Source organism: Ambystoma mexicanum, chromosome 11 (assembly GCF_040938575.1).
Source record: "Ambystoma mexicanum isolate Mex_15411 chromosome 11, UKY_AmexF1_1, whole genome shotgun sequence".
NCBI classification, from domain to species: domain Eukaryota; kingdom Metazoa; phylum Chordata; class Amphibia; order Caudata; family Ambystomatidae; genus Ambystoma; species Ambystoma mexicanum.
The window spans coordinates 1,380,340,494-1,380,362,851 of NC_090934.1; the positions used below are offsets into that span (position 1 = coordinate 1,380,340,494).

At 50.4% G+C, this 22,358-nt stretch overlaps 1 protein-coding gene and 1 long non-coding RNA gene across 2 annotated transcripts in view; one reads left to right on the forward strand and one right to left on the reverse strand.

Annotated features, from left to right (window-relative positions):
* PDE8A (phosphodiesterase 8A) overlaps positions 1-22,358 on the forward strand; it is a 1,868,130-nt gene that overhangs the window by 286,860 nt on the left and 1,558,912 nt on the right. The gene's annotated exons all lie outside the window — the stretch shown is intronic.
* On the reverse strand, positions 1,224-1,500 carry LOC138504858 (uncharacterized). Its single transcript, XR_011280014.1, has 2 exons — positions 1,446-1,500; positions 1,224-1,330 (listed from the first exon to the last, which is right to left on the reverse strand). It is a non-coding gene; the product is annotated as an uncharacterized lncRNA (long non-coding RNA).

The window sequence follows — 22,358 nt, forward strand, 5'->3', positions numbered from 1 at the left end:
CCAGTGACATGAACATCTTTCAAAAGAACAATTAATCTTCTTTACGATTTACATATCAACCAAAGGAAAAAACATATTTTTAATATTCATTGGTCAGATGTACATTATCAATATCTAAAAACAAAACAAACAGAAAAATCACAATAATATCCAATTTGTTGAAAACAATCACAAAATCATACAGTGTTAAAAGTACATAAAAATTTGCAAAGAAAATAGGAGCAACCTCAAAAAAGACACAGTACAAAACAATATCAATGTGCTTCTTATTAGTAAAACTCGCCCATTGGGTAATTTGAAGGGCTTTCTTCAGTAAAATTAAAGGATCTCGCCCATTAAGTAAGTTGAATGGCTCAGGGCTCTACGTCAGTCTCTAGTGCTAAGAATAAGAGACCCTCAGCCTATAGTGGAATGTATCACTTGTCACGCCTGGCTGGATATGTTTCGGTGGTAATTAACAGAATGGTTCTGCCTTCCTCAGGACCAAGGAGAGAAGAGTTGGGAACAATCCCTGAGGAACAAAAGTACAGGAGTATTACTTGTCTGTGGGCTCTTCTGCATAACGTCAGAAGGTAATTGTTGAAAATTATGTGTTGCCCACTATCTCCTGATTCGGAAAAACTGGTAAGAAAAAGAACGAGCGGATGGTTTGTTTACCACCCGAGTCTATAAACCAAATAGCCCTCACCAAAAGGTGCTCAAAACCCGATTGAGAATGATCAGGCAGAAAGCTAGGGAAAAAAAGTGTGCACGCAGAACTGAGTGTAAAATTACAGTGACATTCTAGCCATTGGCAGGTGGTGCTTGGAGGTGAAAGTAGTTCGGTGAGAGTGTACTGAGACTCACTCACGTTAAGCCTGGCTCTGTATGTTTGTAGAGGCGTGCATTGACTAGGATGCTGAATCAGACAGGGAACAGAAAGCACAGCGATGTGTCCTGGTTCTTATAAATAAGCGTGTGTCATGGTGCAATTCAAGAGATGGATATCGGGCACTGAGGTTTGTTCGGCACAATTTGAAATTCATACCTGTGTCCTGTCTGTTGTGTATTCCTAAATATGCCGACTTGGGTGCAAAAAGGTCCTCTGCGTAGGGCTCATAGGGGTACTGGTTTATACTCTTGATTGATATACGTGGCTTCTTTTCTGCTTCAAAGAGAGGGCAGTCAGATGAGGAAGCGCTGGTAAAATTCATGCTGTGTCATAATAAAGTCTTTGAACTAACCTCAATCCCTTAAGTCAGGGTTGGGTATTCGCTCTTCCATTGAAGGTGGGATCTTGCGATATGTTGCCTTCTGCCAGCTGTAGCTGTTCGCAAAGTACTGATTCAGACTGGAGGGAGCAGAGAATCGTAGTGTTACTTGGTCATGTAAAACTCCGCATGGATGCTCGCGTAGAGCGCTCTTCAATAGTTGCGACTCGCAGTAAATATCTGCAGGCTGCTTACCTTGTAGTATCGTTTGCAGCGCTCTGTGGTGGTCCACTTCTGGCTCTTCGTTGTGTGGCAACCGTGTCTTCGTGTCACGTGGATCTGGAGTCTTAGATCTCGTGTCTAGTGTTTAACATAAGTCCTAATTGTCAGCCATCTTCGGAAGGTATTGTGCTAGTATCCAATACTGTTCTACCCCTGAGGTACAGTACCCGAAGGTGCTCGTAGTGTGGGGATTCATATTGAGGTATGTCTGCTCCTATGGTTCGAGGCTGTATTCTCAGCCAAAAACAGCTGGTTGTATAGGGAGTCTCCTGTAGCATAATAACAGGAGGTGAGTAACATTTGTGAATTCTGAAATAAAAATGTTAAACCCCTTTGCACAGATCCCCCGTGATATCCTACCGCTTGCCTCTGAGCTGGAAATATTACAATTACTTGGCTTTATTTTTTTTCTTCATTTTGGCAGCATAGTCTTTCTACTGAGGCTCCTAGTGCTTTCCTTTAAAGCAGGGAACATGAAGTGTAAATTAGCTCTTAATATGGGTGTGCATCGCCTGTGCACACTTGTGCTTTGCAGAATGAGCATCCGAAAATACTTTAGAATCAGAGAAGGGAAATACTCAAGAAGGTGTGTACTTACTCCTGTGCCCAGACCCAATTAGCAGGCGCAGAAAGCACGGACATAAGGGAGACCATTTTATTTTATCTAATGCAGTAAACTGGGCTGCATGCAGGGGGTGATGGGGTGCTAGTGGACCATTCGGCCAGAGCTCACTCCTGTTCCCAGTGAGATTGTGCCTGACCCTTTTAAGAGGGTAATTCATGGAATTAATGTGCGCTGAAAACAGGGGCGCAAGCGTGAAAATTGTAGCGAACGTGTGCGAAACCCGCGAAAGCACCTGTTTCCCGATTCATGGAAGGCGTTGCGCATGGCTTACCTGGGACCTGCGCCCGAATCCGCACGTGGCTCACACGTCATTGCGACATCCCAAAGGTTGTGTGTCAGACGCCCAGTGAAGGCGCATACCGCCTAGCGCACACACCTAAAAAGGCGGCCGATCACGCGGAATGGGGAACAACACGCGAAAATGTGGGCATTGTGGCGGAAGTAGCACAGCGAAAACATCGCAACATCCACACGCACGCTAACAACACGTATTCATGGAATCGAACAGGGGAAACCCACGTGCCCCAAAAGACAGGCTAAGCCATAAACATGTATGCCAGGCGAAAGCTGGCATAAGCACCCCCGCGCAGCATAAAAGTGCACGCAAACAGCAAACGACAAACAAGCTCATACCGCTACGATGAATGTACCGTTCCACGCAGCAGTGGTCATGGAACACTGCAGGAGGGAGAGGATAGCCAGGCCCTGCATTTATTTACCCAGGAACAGCCTTTTTGGGATGCCTGATGACCAGGTCTATGGCAGGTGCAGGAGTCCAACCCATATCATCCTAGACCTGGTCGCTGAGTGGGAGGATGACCTCACATCACCCACCCTGTGCTCACAAGCACCGAGCTCCTTGGAAAAGGTGCTCAATGTACTGCATTATTTTGGCCACTGGGTCATTTCAGCGGATAACTGCCATAGTTGGGGGCACCTCACAGCCCACACAGTCACGCTGCCTACACCAGGTGTTGGCAATCATGAGTTTTAGCCTCGAGTCCCATTCGTGCAGTACATAGGAGTTACGGCTTGGCAGCTCCATTACAGTCCGGTTCTAGGAACAGAGATCAGTGGTGACATCACAACCACGATCAAAAATTCCCTCAAGAGCCAACCTTTCACGCCAGCCAAAACAGCTGGAGTTGAGCGCCTTTTCCAACTCCCCACTACAGGAATAGATGTTTCCAGCACGCCAGCCTATTCTGTACCACTTCAGCCTTTAAGCCTCAAAAGACCCCCAGGTAGCTCCATTTAGCATGAAGGGGATACCAACAGAAGCAACATCACCTGCAGGTGCACACAAGCACCCGATGCACTACAGAATTACAGACCACACAGCGATTAAGTCCAAGGACTGCTTTGTGCTCCATTCCAGACACGATTCGAAACTTGGGATACAAGTACCAGCAGGGTCTCCAAACTGACGCCCTGATGAAGGTGGGCCAATTGTATTTAATGACCGCCGAAACTTGAAGAGTTTGGTTTGTTATCAAGCCCCACGTAGGCAAAGATTTCTTTTATCCGAAGGCCTGGATATAGGCCTAACTTAGCCTAAGGACACTATCCTAAATCAGAACTCTCTGTTTTTCACCAAGCAAATAACAGACACTCAGTTACACAGGGAAAATTTCACAACACCTTATTTTAAGTGTACAATTGGGAATTGAACCAAGTCTTTCAATTTACTCATTCTTTGTGTTTTGTTTTGTATTTGTTTTTGTATGTTGATTCATGACTACATTGAAATGCAACATGATTTAATTTGTCCATTGTACTGTTTGAGGTTTTTTATTTAGGGACATCTCTTTGAAATATTGTATTGTTAAGTCAAACATGTTTTCTTTTTCTCAGCACAAGTTAATTAAAACACCATATGATTTATCACTGTTTATTTGTTTATTAATTTGCACAGTCCTGATATATGACAATTGCTTTAACTTTGTACAGAGCATGTGTTCCCTCTCAAATATCTTCAACTGTCCTTAGACACTCTTAAATAACCGGTCTGGATGATTGAAGACTTACAAGTGATACCCGCTAAGCAACAGCAGGGTGTTTTCTAGAACGAGCTTTACTTTATTTTTTTCTTTACGGGTGGGATACACCTATATTTGCATCTTGGCAATCATGACTGCACGCCCCTCAGTCCGCAGACACATATACATGCCCAGAACACCCGCAGAAAGGCAGGCCATGGTCCAGGACTTTTACGGGGTGGCACACTTCCCCCAAAGTGTTTGGTGCCATTGATTGCACCCATGTGGCTCTACGCCCACCTAGGGTCACTGAGCACATCTATCGCAACCGCAAGCACTGGCATTCCATCAACGTGCATGTGGTATGAGATGCCAAGGGAATAATCACCTCTGTCTACGCAAACTATTCAGGGTCCACCCATGACAGTTTCATATTCAGAATGTCACCCCTAAACCGGGACCTGGAAGCTGGGAGGCATGGCTACACATGGCTCATTGGTGAGTAGAAATGCCTGTGCACATGCATGCATGTCACACACAGAGAAATGGAGAACGCACAACCATTATCACCTCCCCAGGGGACAGTGCCTACCCTCTGAGCACCTACATGATGACGCCAATATGGAACCCCACCACACCACCCAAGGTAAGATACAACGCGGCCCATATTGCAACCCGGGGCATAGTGGAGCGCACATTCGGAAAGCGGTGGCCAGCAACTATATGTGCCCCCAGTAGTGTGTAGGATCATTGTGGCAGCATGTGTCCTGCACAACGTTGCAACCCGGTGGGGCGTACAGGTGGACATGGTGGTGCCCCCACATCTCCAACCACACGCATGGCTGCTGCGCATGGGAGGGGAAGGGGCACGTGGCGAGGCAGCCTGTACCCAGCTTGTGGCTACATTTTTCACCTAAAGTTCCACCCCTGCGGAGTGCACAAAGGCCTGGCACATACCAGGTGACAATCGACAGTCAACTGTCACAACCTTACCACCCTGAGAATGTGTCCCTGGAAGTGCTACATTGTGTGCATCCATAGCTACTGAAAGAAACCCAATGTCGTGTGACCAACAGACACACATTCATGCAGCATAATCGACTACCCACTTGCAAAACAGCACACCCAAATACTGGTATGTCACCTAACCCCTCCCAAACCCCATGTCACACACCATGCCATGGCATGCAATGTGAAAGCAACCAAATAAATGCACAACACATGACCCAACTGTCACAAAGTGCACCGTCACAAATGGAAACAGGCCAAAGACAATTCCCTCTCATATATCAAAATGAAACTGCACACATGAACATATATTTACCAGCATGACAAATCATGAATACAGGACCCAACGGTGACAAAGTCAGACAGTGAAAAATCACAGTAGCCCAAGTGTCACTATCTGAGAAAGCCACCACATGGACCCCTTCCATCTTCAGTGTGTTGCTGGTAGGTAAATGTGGCAGGGTACTGCATACAGCATGAACTGCACCTGAAATGGAGACAGGCAAGGTAACACATGAAGAAGCAACATGTAAATATGCATAATGAGCAATATTAAAACCAATATACATATCAACCATGCAGTGGAGAAACCATCATGAATCCCCACTAGGGGTGTATACACAGTTTGGACTTGAGACTGGCCACACAACTGATGGAAGCCCAATGCTTCTGCCTAAGTTACTGTCACACGGTGCCCTCCTGGTAAACCCATGGAAAGGGGAAGCAAGAGTGGCATATGTGTCTGGACCCCAAGCCCCAAACACAAACACAAGACAAGCCTGTATGGGCCCAGCTGGAAGACCCAGTGGATACTTTCGGATGCCACACAAAGCAACACACTGTTACATGAATGCACAATAGACAGAAAAAGTGAAAAAATAAAAATAATAAAAAAATAAAAAATGGCCATGGTCGACGGGGGGCGGGGGCACCCAGGAGGGAGGAGGTGCAGGGTGCACCTCAACACCCACATGCTGGATGTTGAGAAAAAAAATCCCTTCATGGGCTCATGGCTTGCACGGCTAGCCGATAGTGGGAGAACTGCTGTCGCTGTCGTCACCCTCTGGTGCAATATGAGAAGGTGTGCGTGATACGGGACGCTGACCACGCATAGCCCTGCCATGCCATGCTCCTCCATAGCAGCAAGCATGCAGGTCTGAAAGGTTTGGTTTTGCAGAATGATGGTCCGGAGATCCCCATGCAGCACCTCACGTTTAGCACAGAGTTCTGCCTGCAAGGCCTCACGTGATGCATGGATCTCACGGGTTGCCTGGGTTGCTGGAGCTCAGCCGAGATGTTGTGTGTTAGCTGCTCCATGTGCTGTTCTGCCTGTCTACTCCGGGCCATCTCAAGTGCACCCAGAGTACCTCTGAGGGAGCTGTTATCTTCCCTCAGGGCATCCCTGTGGGCCTGTGCCTCTGCAGATATGGCTGTGCGTAGAGCCCCCAGTTCAGCCCGTTGGGGGAGAATGGAAGTGGCCACCCTTTCCACGGCCTGAGCCATCATCTCACATGATGCCCCCTGTTGCTGTGCAATTGCATAAGTGAAATTCTCCCACACAGTATTACCTGGTGGCGCACGGCCACCGCGTTGCCGGACACGACACCTTTCGGGCCCAAGGAGACGTGCACCTTGCTGTGCTGGCACTGCCTGTGGCTGCAGGACTGCATTCCTCCTTTGATCTGCTGCCCCAGGAACAGGAGTAAATAGTGTGGAGCGTGACCCTGCATCCGTAACCACCACAGGCGGACATTCCAACACTGAATGGGCCATTGAGGGGTCTACCCCCGGTGCAGGTGTGTTGGACAGAACAGCATCCCTGCCAGAAACACTTACCTGCGACGGGAAATATGTGTCAATATCCGATTCAGCACCTGAGCCATAGAGATCCTCAGAGGTGTACTCAGAGACACCCGTGGACAGGATGGTCTGTAGGAGCAATGGATTCTCGTGCACCATCACCCAGCATCCTCAACTGGTGCCTTGTTGGGGCTCTGAGTACTCCTGCCCCTGCACCATCTCCTCCTCCTCTTCCTCCTCCTCCACTGCTCCCAGTGCCTCATCACCTGCACAAAATGAAAAAGAATTCATGAGCACACACATGAACAGCATAGCCCACACACATAGGCATTACAATGTTGACATCCAATACATTAATCACACATGTCACACATGACACAAACTCAGCCATGCACGCAGTGCCAATGAAGTGGAAGGGGACCCTGAAAGCAGACACTGATTAGTCTAAAATAGAAAAAGCAACATACATGCTGCATGGTTCAAAGCACCTGCATCACACAGAATCCTTTGACTGGCATGGACCATCCACAAACATGACAGATGCCAGCACACAGATGGCACGTAGCCTAGCCATGGCAGAACTGACAAGCAGACCCAGATGTGAATCACTACTGTCCCCCATCCATGTAAAATGCATGTCATAAAATAGAACATGCAAAAGAGTGTGACAAAACACACGTGTCACACGTTGCAACAACGCCAGTGTGTTCAAATGCAATTTGTTTGTTTGTTTTTTTTATTTATTATGCGCACCAGACCCGAAGGTATTAGGGCGCCGATGGCAAAAGAGGGTTGTTCAGCTTAGGTTACGATGCTGTAAGGTTTATGTTAAAATACATTCCATTACAATATGTCAGAATATGAAACTGTTAGGCGACATATATATGCAGTTTATAGATATTAGACAAAAACATTAGGAACATTATGTACAAAGGGCAGATAGCAACAGATGGTGTAGGTAATATTGTGTAAATGAATCGATAACAACAGCAGGTGTGTAGGGACTAGTTAGGTTAGTTGTCATTTTCCTTGATCCATTGGATGAGGTTAGATCTGAAACGTGGATAGGGTAGGTCTTCCCTTAAGGGGGGTGGGAGTGAGTTCCAATTCTGAGCGGCTTTAACCTGGAAACTACTTCCACCTGTTTTAGTGTGTTTGAATCTAGGCACTATGAGGAGGTTGTCGTAAATCTCCCCCCGTCTCACCTGTGATCGGGATCTCCCTTGTTCGGCCGCAGGACTCTTCCTGTGGGTGGTTCGGGTCTTGAATAGGCTCGCCCGAGCCTCATCAGGTTGCAGAGCGCGTTCAGAGTTCCGGGATGTTCGTGGTTCCAGGGTGTCCAGGATTAGCGATAAACAAGCAATGTAGGGGGGAAATCCAGGAACAGGAAAAAAGGCAAGGAAGGAAGTAAGAGGATCAAGGAAACAAATGTAGAGAGCAAACACACGTCGGGTCACTATCGAAGATAGCGTTGAGACGCGCGGACCCGCAGGGGCATGACCAATTTATAGTACGTGCCACGACGTGAAAGCTAGTGCGTAGCACGGAGCTTGGTACAGCCATGTTGGGAGGAACAAGGAGTACAAGCCCTTCGTGACAATGACTATGAGGTCCAGAAGGGGCAATTTTGCTGGGTCATGACAGCATGCCCCCTTCGAAGACTGGTTCCTCCAGGCTTGCCTGGGTGAATAAGATGGAATCTTCTGAGCAAACGAGGGGTCTTTAAATTAGAAACTGGTTCCCATGTTCTCTCGCTAGGGGGGTAGCCTTTCCACTCGACCAGATATTGTAATCGACCCCTTGTATACCTGGAATCACATATCCTGGACACCTCATATTCCAACTTGTCGTCCACAACAATAGGTGTGGGTTTGAAGGGTTTTCGAGTAGAACTAACGTAGGGTTTCAACAGGGAAGTATGGAAGACTGGATGTATCTTCTTCCAGGAATCCGGGAGCTTAAATCGGAAGGAGACAGGATTGATGATCTCCTTTATAGAAAATGGACCATAATAGCGAGGAGCCAATTTGTTTGGTCATAGATGTCGAGGTAACAGTTTCGAGGCTAGCCAGACTTGATCGCCAACTGAATAGGAAGGTGATGGTCTTCTCTTAGAGTCCGCATATCTTTTGGATCGAGTCTGGGCCTGTTCTAACTGATCCTTGGCCTCTCTTTGTAAGTCGATCAGCGTCTGAATCCAAGAGTCAAGGGTAGGTACCGGAGTAGATTCTGGAAGAACTGATGGTAAAACAGACGGATGATAACCTTGACTGCAATAGAAAGGGCTGATCTTGAGAGCTGAATGATCTGAATTATTGTAGGAGAATTCGGCTAAAGGTATAAGGAGAGACCAATCATCTTGAACCTTGGTGGCAAAACAACGAAGATATTGTTCCAGGGTTTGATTTACTCGTTCCGTTGCCCCATTGGTTTGTGGATGATAGCCTGAGGAAAGGGCACGTTGGATCCCTAGAACACGACAGAGATGTTTCCAGAATTGTGAAATATATTGAGGTCCCCGATCCGAAATAATCTTGGAAGGGAGGCCATGAAGACGAAAAATATGTTCCAGGAAAATTCCAGCAAGTTCTGAGGAAGATGGTAGTTTATACAATGGTGTAAAATGAGCTAGATGAGTGAACAAGTCAATGGTTACCATGATGGTTGTATATCCTCGGGAAGGTGGTAATTCAACAATGAAGTCAGTGGCAATAACTTCCCAGGGTCTGGTTGGCAACGTAGGTTGTAGAAGCAGAACCGCCGGCCTCTGATTATTGTATTTGTTCTGACTACAAATTGCACAGGTCTTGATGTATTGAACTACACTGGACTTCATCCCTGGCCACCAGAACTGTCTTTGTATAAGACAGAAGGTGTTGGTTACCCCTCGATGGCCGGAGTGAAGAGTATCATGGCATAGATTCATTACCTTCTGTTGAAGTTCTTTTGTCGGAATGACCACTGAATTGTTCTTGAATAAATATCCTTCCTTGATTGTCAAACGCCAGGGATTTATCTCGGATATGTCCTTCCAGAGTTCAGATGTTTGAGTCTGTACTCTGATTTCTTCCAGGAGATTGATCGCTTGAGCTACAAAGATTGTAGGTGGAAACATTTTAGGATAGAGCTTATCCTCCAAGGGAACGTAGTCGGGACGCCGAGAAAGGGCATCGGCAATCATGTTTTGCAGTCCAGGAACATGTGAGATTTGAAATTGATATTGAGCAAAGAAGTAGGTCCATCGAGCTTGTCTACTGTTCCTGCACTCCATGGATTGTAGGACCTGAAGATTTCGATGATCAGTACGGACTTGAACTGGATATTTAGCACCCAGGAGTAGATGTCTCCAATAAGTGAAGGCATGACAAATGGCCAATAACTCCTTCTCCAGAACTGAGTAGTGAGTCTCACTGGTAGTCAGGGTCCGTGAAAGGTAAGCAATGGGATGTTCCAACTTATCATCGGATTCTTGTTTTAAAACTGCTCCTATGGCGTAATTGGAGGCATCTGTTTCCACTAGAAAAGGACGATTTATGTCAGGTTGGGCCAGGATGGGGCCCTGAGTGAATTCTTCTTTCAAGCGTTGGAATGCCTTGTCTTGTGGTATAGACCAGTTGAATGGAACGTCTTTCTTCAGGAGATTAACAATGGGTTGAACAATCTCGGAAAAGGTGGGAATGAATTTCCGGTAGAAGTTGGCAAGCCCCAGGAAGGACTGTATTTGCTTTACAGATGTTGGGGCGGGCTAAGCCAGTATGGCCTTCACCTTTGAAGGATCCATACTAATTCCTTCTGAACTAAGGACAAACCCCAGATAGTGAACTGATGTAACATGAAACAAACATTTTTCTGGTTTGGCTAAGAGTTGATTTTCACGGAGACGTTGAAGTACTGCCTTTACATGTTCTTCATGTTTCAAGGAATCCTTTGAAAAGATCAATATGTCATCCAGGTAGACAATAACATTGAGAAATAACATGTCAGAGAACACCCTATCCATAAAACGCTGGAAGACTGCGGGAGCATTAGTCAGACCAAAGGGCATGACTAGGTATTGAAAGTGACCAAAGGGTGTTCTAAAGGCTGTTTTCCATTCGTCTCCTTCCCGGATACGGATCAAATGGTAAGCACCTCGGAGATCCAGTTTCGTGAATATCACTGCACCTCTCACAGCTTCAAGGATATCCGAGATCAGGGGTAGTGGGTATCTGTCTTTCAGGGTGTGTTGATTTAGGCCCCGATAGTCCAGGCAAGGTCTGAGCTCTTTGGTATCCTTTTTAGGAACGAAGAACGGCTTCGTTCATTTTAGGAATGAAGCACCAGCTGGTGATTTTGAAGGTCTTATGGTGCCATTCTCAAGATTAGTGTCTAGGTATTCCCGGAGGGCTCTCTTTTCTGGTTCTGAAAGGATAAACATCCTGCCAAAGGGAATCACTGCTGAGGGTTCAGTATCTATGGCACAGTCTTCGGGTCTATGTGGAGGTAAGGCTTGAACGATGGCAGTAGAGAATACATCAGCATACCCTTGATAGATCTCTGGAACTTGTACAATATTGGAAACCATGAGTGGTGTCTCTGGACACCTTGGTAGACTTTTAGGGGCTGTGACTGAGGTATCCAGGTTTAAACAATGGTTCATACAGAACTCCGAACCCAGGAATAAGGATTCGGCCGTCCAGTTGATATATGGATTGTGCCTTTGTAACCAGGGCATGCCCAAAACCAAGGGGTAATGGGCTGATTTTATAATGTCAAACACAATTCTTTCTTGATGATGATTTATGGAAAGATGGATCTCCCTTGTTTGCAGACTTATGGGTCCTGAGGAAAGAGGTCTTCCGTCAATTGCTTCCACTGGCTGTAAAAAACTTCTTGCTTCATACGGAATGTTATGACTTCTGACCCAATCTTGATCAACGAAGACTCCCATTGCTCCGCAATCCACCAAGGCCAGTATGGGGTAGACCTTGTCCTTGGATGGCGATAAAAAGGCCTGTAATATCACCAATTTGTTTTGTCCAGGAGAGTTCAAGGATGGAATTGATGTGGAGCAAACATCGCTCTCCCGAAACCTTGCTCCATTTAGGATCGGGAGCTGGCGTTTCCCGAGCGTCAGGGAGGAGCCAGAGGACATTCTTTAACTAGATGTTTATCCGAGGCACAATACATGCATAAGCCTGTGTGTATTCTTCTTAACCTTTCCTGCGGGGAAATTGGTCCACGAAAGGCTGCAAGTTGCATGGGTTCAGAATCAGTGCTCGGACTCTTGGCAGATTCTGTCCTTGTAGTATTCTCTAGGGAGTATCTTTGAATTGATACTTTATTCTTTTTCTTTTCGGCCTTTCTTTCTTGGATTCTAAAGTCTATTTGCATAGACAAGTCCAGGAGGGCCTGGAATGAACTAGGACGTGCCACCCTGGCTAGCTCGTCCTTAATCTCTTCATTTAGACCTCTGCGAAACAAAGTAAAACTGGCTTCCAGGGCCAGTCCGCCTCTTTGGCTTGCTGTTTGAATCTGGTAACATAGGTCAACATGTCTTGGGATCCTTGTTGGAAGTCAAGTAGCTTTTCTTGAGCACTGTGAACCAGCTCTGGTCGTTCGAACATGGTCTTGAGTTCCGCGATGAACCCTTCATAGTCATCCAGGAGAGCATCCTTAGCCCTAGGAGTTGTGAAATAGTAGGGCTTGAAGGTAAAATGTACCAAACAAGAATCCAGGAATCCACGTAAGGTCTTTGTTGAACCGTCGTATTTATCAACCACTCCTCCCAATAATACGCTGTCCTTGTTCGCGGAGACGCGTGACAAGACGAGCTGTCTTAGCGCCGCATTCTCGGCTTTTATATTCTGCATCTCTGTGGAAAGTTCTAGCATTCCGCGCATCAGGTCCTGAATAGCATTCTCCATGGTAGAATCCGTATTGATCGTTCGGCATCTCAAACTGTCGTAAATCTCCCCCCGTCTCACCTGTGATCGGGATCTCCCTTGTTCGGCCGCAGGACTCTTCCTGTGGGTGGTTCGGGTCTTGAATAGGCTCGCCCGAGCCTCGTCAGGTTGCAGAGCACGTTCAGAGTTCCGGGATGTTCGTGGTTCCAGGGTGTCCAGGATTAGCGATAAACAAGCAATGTAGGGGGGAAATCCAGGAACAGGAAAAAAGGCAAGGTAGGAAGTAAGAGGATCAAGGAAACAAATGTAGAGAGCAAACACATGTCGGGTCACTATCGAAGATAGCGTTGAGACGTGCGGACCCGCAGGGGCGTGACCAATATATAGTACGTGCCACGACGTGAAAGCTAGTGCGCAGCACGGAGCTTGGTACGGCCATGTTGGGAGGAACAAGGAGTACAAGCCCTTCGTGACAATGACCATGAGGTCCAGAAGGGGCAATTTCGCCGGGTCATGACAGAGGTTAGCTATAGCAGTTCTAGTAGGGCGGTTGGAGGATTGTTTCATAAATCTAGATGTGAGGTATTGTGTGGCGGCTTGGTGTAAACATTTGTGTATTAGGGGGACTGTTTTAAGGAAGATTTTATCTTTAGTAGAAAGCCAATTGACAGATCTTCTCAGGTCAGATATATGGGCTTTCTTGGGGATGTTTAGGGCTGCTCTCAGGGCGTTATTTTGTAGGATCTGAATCTTGTGGTAATGTATTTATTGCTCCCTGCATATAGGGCATTGCAATAGTCTAATTTCGATAGTATAACGGCTCTTGCTAGGGTAGTACAGTTGTTGGGTGAAAGGAAGGGCTTAGCTGCTCTGATTAGCTTGCAAGTATAGGCCGTGGCTGAAGCCATGGAGTTAACTTGTTTTTTGAAGGTGAGAGTGGAGTCTAGGTAGAATCCGAGGGTTTTGACTTTCATTGCTACTGTGATTTTGTTATTGTCCATTATGAAATTTGAGTAAAGGTGGCCCAGCTTGTTGAGGTTGGCCGATGTGCCTACAATGAGGATTTCTGTTTTGTCATAATTCAAGCATAGACCATGAGAAGCCATCCATGCCTGGATGATGAGATACACTCTGTTCACAAAGGCCAAATCCTCAAAGTAATCTCCCGTCAGCGGGATGAGGATTTGTGTATCATCTGCGTAGTTTGTGTACCGAGGCCATCCAGATCATCCAAAAGGGGCTTTGTGAAAATATTGTACAGGGTGGGTGAGACGCAGGAACCCTGGGGAACACCGCAGGTAATGGGTATGGGGTCGGCAGATGCTGAGGGTGAGAAGACCTGCATCGTTCTATTGTTGAGGAAGGATTGAATCCATCCTATGGCTTCTTGTGAGAAGTTAGTGGCGGAGTCTAAGTTGTGGCAGAGCGTTTTGTGGTCGACCAAGTCAAACGCCGCTGAGAGGTCAAGTAGCAGTAAGAGTGCTGTTTTGCCGTTATCTCTCAGGGTGTCTATTTGTGCTTTAAGGTCGATCAGTGCAGTTTCCATTCCATGTTGTGGTCTAAAGCCTGATTGGCAAAACTCCTAGAAGGTGGTTATGTTCCACATATTGCTGTATTTGTAAATATGCCACTTTGTCTAGAATTTTCAACAGGAACGGAACTGTAGTAATGGGGCGATAGTTTGTAGGCATGGCTGGGTCAAGTGTTTGTTTTTTTAGAAGTGGAAGGACCCACAACTGTTTCAAGATGTCCAGGACGATGCCAGTGGAGAAGGAAGCATTTATAAACTTAGTGATGAACGGGGAAAGGTCCCGTGCCGCATCTTTTATGATTTGTGCAGGGCAGGGGTCTCCATGGCAGTTGGATGGTTTAAGAGTTAAGATGACTTTTTCAACTTCTAAAGTGGGTACTTTTTTGAAGTTGAAGCGGGGTGTAGATGGGATAGGATAGGCAGGGGGTGAAGGGGTTGGGCTTGTAGAGGTGGTGATGGTATTAGGATTAGATGCCTGGAGGAGAGTGTCTTTTTTGTTGCTGATTTTCAACTGGAGGGTAGTAATCTTGTTAGCTAGGGTGCTCTGAATGCTTGTGTACCGGTTTTTATCTTTACGGCAAGTGTCGGGGCGGAAATGGGTGTTTCTATTTCTTTTAGAATGGTGAACAGTTCTTTGGTATTGGAATTAGCTTGGGAGATGCGAAGATTGTAGGATTCTTGTTTGGCAAGGATTATTTCTTTTTTGTACAGTGACGCTAATTTAATGAGGTTGTCTTTGTTGGTATCAGATGGATCCCGTCTCCAAATTAATTTGCATTTGCGTTTCTCTAATCTAATAGCTTTTAGGTGAGGCGAGAACCAGGTATTCACATGTTTCTTTTGTTTGCACTTTCTGATTTTCAGCAGTGCAATAGTATCAAGAGCTGAGAGCAATGTTTTATTGTACTCTTCAATCAATGTGAAGGGATCTGTAATGGTAGGGAGAGAATTGAGAGTAGGTAGGATTAAAGGAATGAGTTTCTCAGCTGTAATATTCTTTTTAACTCTAGTGGGGATGGCGGGAGCTTTGCTTTCGACAGATTGGGGCGATGTGTCTTCTAAGGAGAAGGAGATCAGATGGTGATCGGACCAGGGTACAGGTATTATGGAAGTAGTGGAAGTCTGGAAATTATGCTCCACTAGCCAGTCAAGAGTTCAACCGTTAGAGTGGGTGGCGTTAGTTATTTTTTGGGTAAACCCTAGTTCCTCAAGGGAATCATTAATCAATGAGGCGTTAAGATCAGCAGGGTCTTTGAAGCCTAAGTTAAGGTCTCCTAGGTGAAGGCAGGGAGAGGCATTTTTAAGGTTATTAGATAGGATATTGGTAATGTCTTCTTCGAAGGATCCTAGAGGAACTGGGGGTCTGTAAATGAGGTGGAGGGATATGGTCTGGTTATCCGAAATGGTCAGTTTGGCAGTCAGAGCTTCGCAAGAGTCAACATTAGGTGGAGGTGTAAGTCTCAATGCTAGGCGGGTTTTGGGGATTATGGCGAGGCCGCTGCCTCTGGATGAGATGCTGCCTACTCTTAAGAGGGTATAGTCCTCAGGAATGGCTAGCATAATCGCTAGGCCAGCTGCTGAATGGAGCCAAGATTCAGTAATGGCGAGGAGGTCAATTCTTGCAGTTAGTAGAAGGTCGGCTATTTCGGTAGCGTGTGTCACCATGGGGCGGGCGTTTATTAGAGCTCCTCTTATGCCAATTTGTGTGGCCTCAGTTGGAGGTGTAAAGGAAATTATGATGGTGTCTCGGGGGAATAGTGGGGGCTCGAGTAAGACAGCTATTGAGCTGTAGTGTATGCTGGGTGTCGGTAGTTTCGCGTTGCAGGGATGTGGTGATGGCCTGGGGGTCTCTTAGGTTTCTGGGAGTTTTATTGGAAGTAGGACAAAGTAATTTGGCTGGAGGTTCATACATTTTGGGAGGGGAGGCACATTATGATAGGAGGCACATTGATACATCAATGGTAGGTCACTTTGACATGACACAAGTGAATCGGCATGTAGAAGGTTGAAACAGGGCTCAGAAGTGAGAGGGTGCAGTGCAGTACATGTGTAGGTCCTCAACAGTCAATAAAAAGACAAAAACAGTAATTACAATGTCATCTCATGATGGCAGTGTATTTGTATTTGTATTTATTTAGATTTATATAGCGCTTTAAGCCAAAGCGCTTTACATGAGGAACATGCAAAGTGTAAGGGCAAGTGCAGTCATCATGTGCAAAGTGTTTGCAGTGGTTAGTAGGGATACAGTGAACCCCAAACCCAAGGGCGGGGGTGGCATGGGTCACACATGGCAGTTATGACTACATAGCCTGATCTGACACTCAACCACAACACATCACCAAAGCAACATACACATGGTCTAAACACACACGCATGAACACTCACCGGACATCGTCTCAAGATCCCGGAGGTCTCCCACACCTTGGATCTGATCCTCTGCAATGAACCCTCCAGCGATTGCCTCATGTTCTGTGAGTTCATCGTCCTCTAGTGGTGTCCCACTGCCAGTCACCAGAGTAGAGGCGTAATTAGAAGCAAGCTTGGCGTTTGAGGTCATTCCAACATTTCGGGCAATCATCAGCTGTGCGCTTCACAAATCCCAAGGAACTAATGTGGTCCGCAATGTTCTGCCAGTGGGACCTATGCTGAGTAGGCGTAGTTTTGCTCCCTGCCGTCACCAGCATGTCACGGCCATGCTCTGACACGTAGCCCACAAGTGCGTCCAGTTCCACATTATAGAAACTATGCTTCCTTGATGTGCCGGAAGGCCGAGCCGTGTCTGGGGTCCCAGCCTGTTGCACAAGAGCACGTTTCTTCCTCTTGAGAGGTGGTGTGGACCCTGAGTGGCTTACGCCGCTCCGGTCTGTAGGGGCTGAAGCGCAGGTGGATTGGCCACTGGAAGCAGGCAATTGCATGATGACCAAAGGTCTCACTGCAGGTATTGGCTGCTGGGTGCTGTTGCCAGGACCAAGCGCCACAACTGCCTCAGTGTGAGGGGCCGGGACCTTATTGTCCGGCTGGGTGACTCACAGCCAGGGTGGTGTTAGCTGTAGCTGCCCCTGCAGCCTCCACAACCTGGCTGCTCGGGGCATTTGATGACATTGCTGCCCCAAATCCACGTGGCCTGGTGAAAGCAACTTTCACCACCACACGTGGCTTGGACTTCATGACACGGAAGTCGGCCTGTGAGTAATCCCGTGCCTGTTCTGTGACCAATCCGGGACGGGCTAGCAGGGCCTGAGCTGGGGTGGTATCAGCTGCATTTCCCTGACCCACTGGGGGTGGAATAGCTGTCCCTGAATGGTCCTGGACACACTGCCCTCGTGGGCCACCCTGCCCACGTCGCCCACCGCTGCCACCTTGGCCACCCTGGTCATCCTGACCACGTCCCCTACCGCGGACACCCCTGGGATGTCGCCCAGCTTTGCCTCCCTTACCACTTGGTGGCCTCCCATCCATGGCACTGATGTACTTGTGCGAATGGGAGGTGCAGAAAACAATTGTCCCGGGCAATTGGGGTGAAGGGGGCAGGGTACTAGATGGAATAGGTACTCCCTGTGCTCATGCAAGGCTGTCTGTGACCCCTGGGTAAAAATGACGGGTCACACAATGCTCAGGTGCCTGTGACCCCTGGGTAAAAATGACGGGTCACACAATGCTCAGGAGCCCCAAAAACAAAAACAAACGTACATGCGACCCCTCTGTAGCCCACGTGCATGGAATTAGCGTCCCGCAGTACGCTGTGGCACCCAGAAACACAAAAAATGCATACGCATGGAACACGCAGGCTACTATGACCTCGTGAATGGGGTATGCGACCCTCAGGGGCAACCACAGTGGGAATAATACGTGCATGACTCACCATCTGCCCGGAAAAAGTAAGAAAAAAACATGTGCGTGTGCGCATTGGCAACTTCCCCGCTAAAACAAGAAGTAAGCACTGGCGCAGTAAACAAGAAGTACGCACTACAACCGTTGTGAAGTAATGGCGTGTGAACCCACAAGAAGAAGAAGAATCACACGCTTGCTCTCCACAATAAGCCCATACAGCAAAATGGCGTCCTACACAGACCTTTAACCCGTGCCGAAAGCAACGCCTACACGCGTCAAGTTACTTACGTGCTTAGGGCCTTTCCTCAAATTACACGCTCACGTGCTGTTTTTTCACGTGCGGTCTCACTCTGCATCAAGCTGGCATGCAACAACACACGGAAGACCACGCTCCTGCCCAGAAGGCCATTTACCTGCCCCCCAGAGCCCCGAGCAGCCTCCTACAAGCCATCTGCTGCTGCCAGCCTGCCTGCTGCCAACGTGCCCTGCTATTTGGTGCCTACACAGAAGCCATTGCCAGAGATCCTGTTCCTGAGATCACCTCTGCTGACCCAGAAGACTCCCGACTGCTGTACCATCGCTCCACAGCCCAGCCCCAGGACCATGTTGCCCACCCAAACCTGCCTCAGGGGTTACCATATCGGAACAAACACATCTGGGCCCAAGTGGCAACCCCCCGGCAGACAGGCAGAGGGCTGTCATCTTCACTGCAAATGAAGTTGGCATCCTGGTGGAGCAAATCCTGGGGCATTATGATGCCCTCTTCTCACCAACATCATGCCTCAACAAGGAAGGATGGAGGAGGATCTGGTTGGACATCGTGGATGCCATCAACGCGGAGAGGCTCGACGTGGGAGGCGTCAGGACTCGGGACTGACTACATCACGGGGGCAGGCATCCGCCGAAAGGCAGGAGGACCCTGGACAAACGGTGTCTTCCGTGTGGCAGCGGTTGGGCCAGCGGATAGGTGCAGAGCGGCGGCGGGCAGAGAGGGCACGGCTCACCATGGTCAGGACGGAGAACTCCATGCGGTGAGCCTTGAGGTGGGCAGAGTTCCTCGAGGAGACTCGCAGGGAGTTGGCTGAGAGCATGGTGGCGTCCCTGTAAGCCCTCAAGGATAGAGCGCAGCCCACACCACAGGGGACGACCTACACCCCTGTTCATGCCCCGCAGGCAGCCCATCACCCCTGACCATGCCCCACAGGCAGACCACATCACAGGGGACAACCCATCACCCCTGACCATGCCCTGCAGGCAGCCCACACCACAATGGGCCCCCTACACCCATCACCATGCCCCGCAGGCAGCCCACACCACAGGGGACCACTCATCACCATGCCCCGCAGGCAGCCCACACCACAGGGGATCACCCATGACCATGCCCCACAGGCAGCCCACACCACAGGGGACCACCTATCACTCATGACCATGCGCCGCAGGCAGCCCACACCACAAGGGACCCCTCTACACCCGTGACCATGCCCGCAGGCAGCCCACACCACAGGGCCCCCCCTACACCCATCACCATGCCCCGTAGGCAGCCCATCACCCCTGACCATGCCCTCAGGCAGCCCACACCACAGGGGACAACGCATCACCCCTGACCATGCCCCGCAGGCAGCCCACACCACGGGGGACCCCCCTGTCCATGGCCCGCAGGCAGCCCACACCACAGGGGACCCCCTACACCCCTGTCCATGCCCCGCAGGCAGCCCATCACCCCTGACCATGCCCCACAGGCAGCCCACAACACAGAGGCCCACCCATCACCCCTGACCATGCCCCGCAGGCAGCCCACACCACAGGGGATTCGCCTACACCCGTCACCATGCCCTGCAGGCAGCCCACACCACAGGGGACCACCCATCACCTCTGACCATGCCCCACAGTCAGCCCACACCACAGGGGACCCCCCTACACCTCTGACCATGCCCCACAGTCAGCGCACACCACAGGGGACCACCCATCACCCATGACCATGCCCCGCAGGCAGCCCACACCACAGGGGATCACCCATGACCATGCCCCACAGGCAGCCCACACCACAGGGGACCCCTCTACACCCGTGACCATGCCTGCAGGCAGCCCACACCACAGGGCCCCCCCTACACCCGTCACCATGCCTCGCAGGCAGCCCACACCACAGGGGACCCCCCTACACCCCTGTCCATGCCCCGCAGGCAGCCCATCAACCCTGACCATGCCTCGCAGGAAGCCCACATCACAGGGGACAACCCATCACCCCTGACCATGCCCCGCAGGCATCCTACACCACAGGGAACCCCCCTACACCCCTGTCCATGCCCCGCAGGCAGCCCATCACCCCTGACCATGCCCCGCAGGCAGACCACACCACAGGGGACCCCCCTACACCCCTGTCTATGGCCCACAGGCAGCCCACACCACAGGGAACCCCCCTACACCTCTGTCCATGCCCCACAGGCAGCCCATCACACCTGACCATGCCCCGCAGGAAGCCCACATCACAGGGGACAACCCATCACCCCTGACCATGCTCCGCAAGCAGACCACACCACAGGGGACCCCCCTACACCCCTGTCCATGGACCGCAGGCATCCCACACCACAGGGTACCCCCTACACCCCAGTCCATGCCCCGCAAGCAGCCCAGACCACAGGGGACCACCCATCACCCCAGACCATGCCCCACAGGCAGGCCACACCACATGGGACCCCCCTACACCCATCACCATGCCCCGCAGGCAGCCCATACCACAGGGGACCACCCATCACCCCTGCCCATGCCCCGCAGGCAGCCCACACCACAGGGGACCACCTCTACACCCCTGTCCATGCCCTGCAGGCAGCCCATCACCCCTGACCATGCCCCGCAGGAAGCCCACAACACAGGGGACAACCCATCACCCCTGACCATGCCCCTCAGGTAGACCACACCACAGGGGACCCCCCTACAACCCTGTCCATTGCCCACAGGCATCCCACACCACAGGGTACCCCCCTACATCCCTGTCCATGCCCCGCAGGCAGCCCATCACCCCTGGCCATGCCCCAAAGGCAGCCCACACCCCAGGGGACAACCCATCACCCCTGACCATGCCCCGCAGGCAGCCCACACCACAGGGGACCCCCTACACCCCTGTCCATGGCCCGCAGGCAGCCCACACCACAGGGGATCCCCTACACCCCTGTCTATGCCCTGCAAGCAGCCCACACCACAGGGGACCACCCATCACCCCTGACCATGCCCCGCAGGCAGCCCACATCACAGTGGACCCCCCTACACCCGTGACCATGCCCCGCAGGCAGCCCACACCACAGAGGCCCCCCTACACCCATCACCATGCCCCGCAGGTAACCCACACCACAGGGGACCAACCATCACCCCTGACCATTCCCCCCAGGCAGCCCATACCACAGGGGACCACCCATCACCTGTGGCCATGCCCCGCAGGCAGCCCACTCCAGAGGGGACGCCCCTAAACCCGTGACCATGCCCTGCAGGCAGCCCACACCACAGGGGTCCCCCTACACCCGTCACCATGCCCCGCAGGCAGCCCACACCACAGGGGACCACCCATCACCCCTGACCATGCCCCGCAGGCAGCCCACACCACAGGGGATCACCCATAACCATACCCCGCAGGCAGCCCACACCACAGGGGACCACCCATCACCCATGACCATGCCCCGCAGGCAGCCCACACCACAGGGGACCCCCCTACACCTGTGACCATGCCCCGCAGGCAACCCACACCACAGGGGGCCCCCTATCCCCATCACCATGCCCCGCAGGCAGCCCACACCACAGGGGACCACCCATCACCCCTGACCATGCCCCGCAGGCAGCCCACAACACAGGGGACCACCCATCACCTGTGGCCATGCCCCGCAGGCAGCCCAGACCACAGGGGACGCCCCTACACCTGTGACCATGCCCTGCAGGCAGCCCACACCACAGGGGGCCCCCTACACCCATCACCATGCCCCGCAGGCAGCCCACTCCACAGGGGACCACTCATCACCCCTGACCATGCCCCGCAGGCAGCCCACACCACAGGGGATCACCCATGACCATACCCCGCAGGCAGCCCACACCACAGGGGACCACCCATCACCCATGACCATGCCCCACAGGCAACCCACACCACAGGGGGCCCCCCTACACCAGTGACCATGCCCCGCGGGCAACCCACACCACAGGGGGCTCCCTACCCCCGTCACGATGCCCTGCAGGCAGCCCACACCA